Source organism: Chelon labrosus (genome assembly GCF_963514085.1).
Source record: "Chelon labrosus genome assembly, chromosome: 6".
Taxonomy (NCBI): domain Eukaryota; kingdom Metazoa; phylum Chordata; class Actinopteri; order Mugiliformes; family Mugilidae; genus Chelon; species Chelon labrosus.
In genome coordinates, this window is record NC_140342.1 from 15,820,498 (window position 1) to 15,828,718 (window position 8,221).

General features: G+C 46.1%; 1 protein-coding gene across 1 annotated transcript in view; it reads right to left on the reverse strand.

Annotated features, from left to right (window-relative positions):
- adgrl2b.1 (adhesion G protein-coupled receptor L2b, tandem duplicate 1) overlaps positions 1-7,598 on the reverse strand; it is an 80,927-nt gene extending 73,329 nt beyond the window's left edge. The window contains exon 1 of the mRNA XM_084546051.1: positions 6,976-7,598. The gene's annotated coding sequence lies outside the window, so the exon portion shown is untranslated. The remainder of the gene's footprint in view (positions 1-6,975) is intronic.
- Between the last annotated feature and the right edge of the window lie 623 nt (positions 7,599-8,221).

The following is an 8,221-nucleotide window of genomic DNA, read 5'->3' on the forward strand; positions in this document are numbered from 1 at the left end:
TGCGTGTGTGCTCCCGCATAAACCAACAAATATAAGCAACAAACACACATCCGCCGTGCCACCTCTCAATGCTTCAAAAACACAGAAAGGCTTCTGTAGATGCAATGCTTCTCCCCGCTGCCAAGTTTCCCTTGTGCAGTGGCTTAGCCCAACAGCAGTGTAAGGGATGCATACTTCTTTTATTTTATTTTCAGACCCCCCCTCCCACACACACACACACACACACACACACACACACACACACACACACCACCTCCGCTTTTTTCTTTTTTCCTCCTCTAGTACATCATTCCTTTGGGTGTTTGTGCAGTGTCCCTTAGTTACCGGATAAGAGACCCAGCAGCTCAGAGAGTTAAAAGCCTGCCCTGTCCCGCTCATACGAACAAGACCATCAATAATTCACCCTCATCGGGAAGCATTATCTAACGGCCTTATAAAAAATTAAATGTTGTGGGTGACAACATGGAACCATGAAGAAAGTGCTTCGTAAGAGGACACTCCAGGTGGCAACAGTGACGGCAACAGATACGTATGTTAACGTGGAGTCAGAGGAGGACTCCTTTGTGCCTGCGGGTCAGCCGGTCCTGCGAGGCTGATTTAACCGTTACACATAAAAGGCAGACGCCTCGTTGAATTAAGGGATAGAGGACGGCGTCTCCTCTCGTCTCCACCGGCCCCTCTGCGTGAGTGTGCTAGTGCGGCACAGAGGTGGAAGCGTTTGCTCGGCTGTATTAACGCCCGGGCTCATTCTCATTGACAGTGAAATCCCTCTAAGCCTAGATCAATTACATCCAGCTCTGCTGTAATTAAAATGTCCTAACAAAGGTCTTAGGAGCACAGGACAGAAACCTGCCCATTCAAAATAAGCTCAGTCCAATCTATAGTAATATCCCCAAGAAAATAGTTTGAGATTAGATTCGGGCTTCTTTTGGTGATGAGGACTATGTCTATGCCCGGCCTCTTTGCTCAAAAACAAGTCTATGTTATCCCTTAATGGGGTCAAGAAATGTTTTAAGATATGAAAAGCATATGCGCAACACACATGAAACACAGTTACACCGCGACGCTTTTAATCAGGGCAAGTACATAGAATAAAATACTCATTAATCTATACTACAAGAGACCTGCATTGGTATTTGTAGCCCACTAAGACAACTAATTATTTGTTCTCTTAAGTACATCTGATGCTCAACTATGCTCTGCTGAGAAATGACAGTATGCTTATGAGTCTCCTAATTAAAACTCAGCAGTGGAGTGATTAGCAATCACAACTCCACTCTTCAAATATCAAGATCTGATTTGCTTGGCTGATCAACAACAAGCTTCCTTCTCTCGCTGCAACTCACAGAGCCTGCAGTCTCTCCCTCTCTCTCTGTCTCTGTCTCTCTCTCTCTCTCTCTCTGTATTAAGGAGGCTTTTGAAATGGCGGAAATCAGCACAACTCCACAAGAAAAGGGCTCAGCTGAAATTTGAATTCTTTATTGCTTTTTTTTCGTGCGTGCGCGCGCCATTTAAGTTGCAACACGGATCCAACGCCGACGCCCGAACGCTTCTGGTTTCACGAGATGATTCGCCATAGGATAAAAACATCAATAATGTTACTTATGGCAAGCGCCAAAATTAAACTTGAAAGCCGCTCCCTCGTTGCACCGAGGAGGGACTGTTCCAGACGCGGGGAGAGAGCAAGATGGCTGACTGCACTGACACACTGTGAAAGCACGCCTTGCCATCCAAGGTAATAGATTCCCTTTGCCGTGCGACTCCCACCACTCCACATCTTATGTGACAACGCCTGCCAATCAAAGCCCAGGGAACGTTCAAGGGCTCCGACAAGATCCCCTCACCTTGAAAATACATTGGCTTCATCACAAGGCACAAAGTGACACCGAGCAGGCATCAAATAGCCATTAGATACGGTAGATAAAAACCCAGCAGACTACAGGTGATCCCCTGCCTCGTTGTTGTTTTTTTTTTTTTTTGACATACTAAACAGCTCGCTGAAAATTGGCATTTAAAGAATTCTTTCTATACATAAAGACACAACAAGAACAAATGCCAGCAATGCCGTGGGAGGTGACATTTAAGCGTTGGACAGAGTCGGCGCTGCATGAGAGCACTAAATGTGGAAGGGTTCTATGATCATTAGAAAAGACTCTGCAGCAAAACGGAGGTGAGTGAAAGAGCCTCGATCCGGTATTTAATTTATCCTCTTAATACACCGAATAACTAGTTTCTTTGGAAGCAAAAGCGCCTGTTCACGTGAAAGCACTTAATAGACGAACCCCAGCTGTCCATCACACTCGCAGGCATTCGGAAAATAAAACACCGGTGTGGGTGTGTACCTGCTCCAATCGCTTTCTTTCCGATGCCATGAGGAGTAACAACGTTACCCCACATCAGCCGACGGATTTACATTTTTATATGATTCATGAATACCATGGAGGAGGAACGGGGAGATGTGTCTGCAGTGATGCATGGCCTCAACTTCAATTTCTAGGATAATTATATGGTAGTATTTAGGAATTTGAGGAAGGGAGAAGCATTTCCACCACTGAAGACAGATGACCTGTCAGATACACCTAATACCAACACAAAGCCTTCAGCCTTTAATCTGCACACTTCCTCTGACCTATACTATGACAGAACCAAATAAAGAACACTATCTCTGTATCCCCCTGAGACAGAGCAGTGTCCTCATATGCTAATGTCAGCCAGTGTTGGAGAAGAAGCTCCGAGGGCGGCCCAGACAACTCACAGGTCAGTGCTAATCTCCTGATATATGGAGCCTAAAGACCCGGGACACATCCATCACACGCCGCCGACGGCTCCCCAACCGGGAGAGATGTGCACACTCCAAAGGGTTAACACACACCCCAAAGAGACCTCTGATGATCCATCACTCAGGACGCAGGCCCCTCTTTGAGCGGGGCGTCCTTTAACAACACCGAGGGGGCAGCTTTCTTAGCGGCGGCTCGGCGGCGACTGCGTATAGAGCCAGCGTGACTGCTAGACCTAAGCTCCAAGCCTCCGTTGATCATTAAACATCCATTTTAAACCAGTGGGGGAAAGTTAACTGTCATTTTAAACACAGGAGGTGGCAGTATGGGAGAGAGACTTTTCCCTCCCTCTGATGTATTTTCTCAGTGAAAAAGAGCGAGACCATATATCCATCCATCGGGTTAACTACCCTAACACATAATCATTCGTTCCAGTCATCTGTCTCTTTATTTTCGAGGCAAACCACAGAATGGCTGTGATGGGCTTTTGCAGTGAAACTCGCCCCGAAGCACTTTGTTAAATAAACAAAATGCCCTTTACTGATTTTTTTTTTTTTTAAACCCATTCCTCTCTTGTGTATTTCTTCCTTTCCTTCTGGCTAACAGGCCAAATGTGAACAACAGAGAGTGCAACTTGGATGTTTGGAAGAAAAAAGTCTGCTCTCTTCAAAGCGTCACCAGTAAATGTCAGGTTTGGTGTCATCCCCTCTGATTCAAACACTACTTTCTAGGCTCCATAAACCATTTTGCGGCAACACTCACCCAGGAAGAAATCCATCTTAAAAAGAGCACTGACGCCGGCTCCTCCGCTGCCTCAACAGAGCAGAATGCATGTACCTCTCCTCTTCGGCAGCTTTTTAATAATTTGAACAACCGGGGCTCGGCTCAGCACACCGCGGCGAGGCTTCCACTCCACTCTCACTTTTTTTTCTTGACTCGAGCAACTTACCACAGTTGCTGCTGCAATTGCTCCTGCCCTACGTGCCTCCTACACAGGCACAATGCAGGGAGCTCTGTTCTCTGGGCTTTGTCAGAAGTTGTTGTAGGAATCATAATAAAGCACTAAGGAGCAGGAGAAGGTGCAGCCGTTCTCACAAGAAAAGAGCCCATTCACGAAAGCAAGCACTGTGCATTACATGTAGAGAGTATTTCTCTCGTAAGATCAATACAATCAAAACTGCCTCATCTGCCATTATTCATCTCTCCCTCTCCCTCCTCTCTCTCTGTCCATTTGTTTGTCTAACTTTTCACAGCGAGCGTGTCACAGGAATTGAACAAGACAGCTGTCAAACCCGCCTGCCGTGAGTGAAGATGGCAGGTGAAGTCCTTTTTTTTTTTTTTTTCTTTCTTTTTCTCTTTTCCTCCCCCTCCATCCTGCTCTTTGGGTTCGAACCTCAAAAAAAACTCCCACACTTGCCTCGCCCGCAAGTTTTTGTGATCTTATTTTGTCCGAACAAAAGGAAGGGGAGGAAAAAGGCGAGCTCTCCCGTCTGACAGGTTGGGGAGCAGTTGGCTCGTGTTATTACCCAGGAGCAGGACGGCCATGAAGGGGCCACTGACCCCTGCTGCGCCTCCGATGGCATTTACATTCCCTGCCTCTGTGTAATAACATCTCATACGCCGCGCTTTTCTTTCAATATTAACCGTCGCCGATCCTATTTTCAAAGTAAGGGCACACACAAGGGCAAGAAGCCGCCTTTTTTCTTTTTCCATTCTTCTTCTCCTCTTTGTGAACGGCGCAAAGTGTTTATTTTCATCTATTTAACCTGCCTAAAATTGCAGGGAACATTAGGCCACGTATCACGAGACAAAGAGGTACAGAGAAGAAGAATCCATCAAAATAAAACGGTGTCTTGGCGCATTCTTTCTCTGACAAACAACAGCTGCACAGAATTGGAAATAAATATTATCTCTGCGACAGACAAACAATCAGACACCGCAAGGTACTCAGAGTCTTACACGGTGCTTGAATGCATCGACGCTCGCTGAATGGAGACTTAAACCATTTATTTTAGCGATTGAAAACAAATTCATTTTTCGACTGCCGTGGTCGAAACACCAGTAAAATAAATAAATAAAAAAATAAATAAGATTTTCAGCAACTTATTCATGATTTTTTTTTTCTCTCTCTCTCTCTCTCTCTCTCCCCCCCTCTGCAACACTGTGGGTTCCCTTTCACCTAGAAAATAAAGACCTCTGTGGATGTTTTATGTCCGGGCTGAGAAATAGTAGGGGAAAATGTTTTTAGCAGACAAAATCTTTTTAACATGACCATGTTTCTGTATGGGGTCCAGAATTTCCACTAAATACATGGCTTTTGGTGGTAGATTGTGGCCAACAAATTCTCCCCCGGTCCACACGAAATCTGTTTCCAACACAAATACTTCTCACGCGCACACACACACACACACACACGAATGCGCACGCACACACGTAAACCAACTGCAGTGTCCAGCAATCCTGTCGGTAGCTTCCACCACCAGCAGCAGCAGCAGCAGCAGCAGCAGCAGCAGCAGCAGCAATACTCTATCAGGACAAAACTGCTTAGAGGAAAGGGGGCTGGTAGCTCAAGTTCTCCCTATTGAAATGCAGACACTTTGATATGGAAATTGGCAGTTACAAAAACCCGCTAGAATTCACACTGGCATGAACTGAAACCATTTGCGCAATGTGAGAGGAGATGGCACTTCCTCCCAAGACAACACAGACAAATGGACCAAACCAGCATGTCTGGGATGGGTGAGAGATGGGAGGTAGAGAGAGAGAGAGAGAGGGAGAGAGAGAGAGAGAGAGAGGCAGGGTGGAGCGGGGGAGGAAGAGGCAACAGACCATTTGTCCCCATTCTCTTTGAATTCCTACCATTCACCGTCTCAGCACTTGTTTCGGGAAATAACCTGAACCGAAACGCTGGCTTCTTTTAATTTCAAGCGCAGCATCTACACTCAACAGCAAATCCCCCTATTATACCTTATTGGCAGGTGGAGGAAGTGACCTTTTCATCTTCAGGAATCACTGATGGGCATGTCAGCATTAAGCGCCGCACATCATCCCAGCCAAGGAGACTTTTTTTGTCTTCCAAAATGGCTGGCACGACACAAAAACTTACCCGCCACGGTCAAAATATGCTCGGATCTGTGTGGTGGCTAGAAGATTTGTCACACCGTGCATATAGCTTATATAATGGTGCAGTTTTTCTTTCTTTTTTTTTTAAGTCCAAATCCGTAATAGTGAAATTTGTTGCTTTGCTTTCATGTCCAAAAACGGCACCAACTGAAAAGTCATCCATACTTCTGCCCGCCTGAAGCTGTTATATAAGCATATGCCCGAGGAAGCTCTCAGTTTCCCAACTTGTCAGTGTGGCTTATATAATGTTGCAGCACTATCCAGGTCTGATATAGACAGTATGGATTATGTGTAGACATTATTTAACCTCGATATTTCAGATCAACACAGCTCTTGCTCTCCTGTGGTTTCTAGCCTCATCTCTGAGCTTCACGTGAGAACGGGATATGGCTCCTTCAGCCTGTAAAAACTCTGTGTGAGTGTGCGCCCCATCATCACACATGGCTGGCTCGGGTCCGTGAATTATACATGCCCTGTGAAATGATCTTATTTTATGGCCGCAAAATGGAGAGGTAAATGGAGACAGCAACTGACATCCAACTACTTAGCTCCCGCTGTCCTGGACTGGGTGGAGATGTTTGTGTGAGCCCTATTTTTCCACCATGTTATCACTCTGATTATCACTGCTGAACATCCAAGACACCAACACCTATTACTTTTTTTTTTTTTTTTTTTTTTTTTTACAAGCTTTATATTAACATGATGGGATTTCTCCATTAATAATAAAATAAATATTTAACTAAATTTGTCAGATACTTGAAAAAGCCTCCTTCAGTGGCCCTTTAAATTAAAATATATGGAAATCTGAGCACTGAAAATCCTTGCGAGCCTCAGAGCCGAAGCAACTTCATATTAATTAAAAGTCTGGGTGACAATGCTGCTGCAGAATAAGACCGGGGATATGCATTGATCTCATCACAACAGTTTTAAACTGCTGGAAGAGCCCGTGGGCCCGTTTTCTGACATTTGCCTTATCCTATCCTGGGAGTGTAAATAAATGGTATTGATTCAGCAAGGCATAGCCCAGCATCTCCCCTGAAACCCCCCCAAACATCCGCCTTTAAAGGCTACTTACAGTGGGTATGCTGCCGTGCCAAAATATGGATCCCGGCGTGGAGTGTGTGAATTTCAGATTAACACCAGGAGCCCCCCTCCTCTCCGCTCCTCTTTCAGAAGAGGCCCCCCGAAACTAAGCGGCAGGTCGCACAAAGACGGCTGTGGCTCGGCTGCATGCTCCACTTTCTTCACAGTGGACAGATGGTGGTGGGGTTTCCTGTGGCAGGTATCTGCTCCTCTTCAAGCCAATACGTCCGGGACCGGACGAATAGCTCCATGGCGAAGGGTCTGTTCAAAAGTAATGATCGCTACTCCCCTCCTCCTCCTCCTCTTCTTGTGCGTGCGCCCAGGCTCCTTCCGACGGGAGCGCTACGGATAGACTGCATAAAAAAGGATCACTTCAAGGAGACGAGATGCGCCCTTAGCCTCCTTATAAAACCAAACTCCGAGCACGTCTCCGACACTGATAAGTCTCTGTGAAAGTCTCCAGCGGTCTGGCTCACAGATAGATCCCGAGGAGGGATAAAACGACTTCTTTAGGCTGGCTTTCGGTGCGCTCCGGGTTGTTCCCTTTGCGCCTCATCCACACGCCGCGCAGACAGTCGGAGCTACAGCCGGACTAGAGGCAAACAAGGCGAGGAGAAACGGCGCACCGGTCCCCTGCTCTGCAGCAGCTGGCTGTGGAGGACAGCACCCAAAACCCGGAGCGGATCACCGCCACGGATCGGATCCTAATGCAAATTACGGCTGCGTGCGTCAAGGCTAATGTAAAAAAAAACCTTCATCTCATGTGTGTTCAGATTTCATGCGTCTCCTAAAGCACACACAAGATGTGCTGTATCCCCCTCCAGCTTGTGCACTTCAATCCACCTAGCACAGTGTTCTAATCAGCATCGCATCGCCTGGTTTAATCAGTAGAGATGCAAAAACATGCGAGACCCTTCATTACCGAAACCCATGCAACTCAAAGCGGCTCATATAAATAGCCAACATACTAGGCTCTTAGAATCTCAGCACCATGAGCAGCACTTTTCACCTGCATCATTAGTACGAATCCAAACAACACAACAGTACAATATAATGAGGCTGATGCAAGGCTTGTTCTAATTGGACGAGGACAAAGATGAAATGCAAAATACAACGAGGTGAAAAGAAAATCACCTTTTGTCAGGAGCATTCGAGATTTCCAGAGGGACAATAATCCTTATTTCCATAGCTATAAGATTCAATTAAACTATAGGCTACAATAAAGTGGTGACATGTCA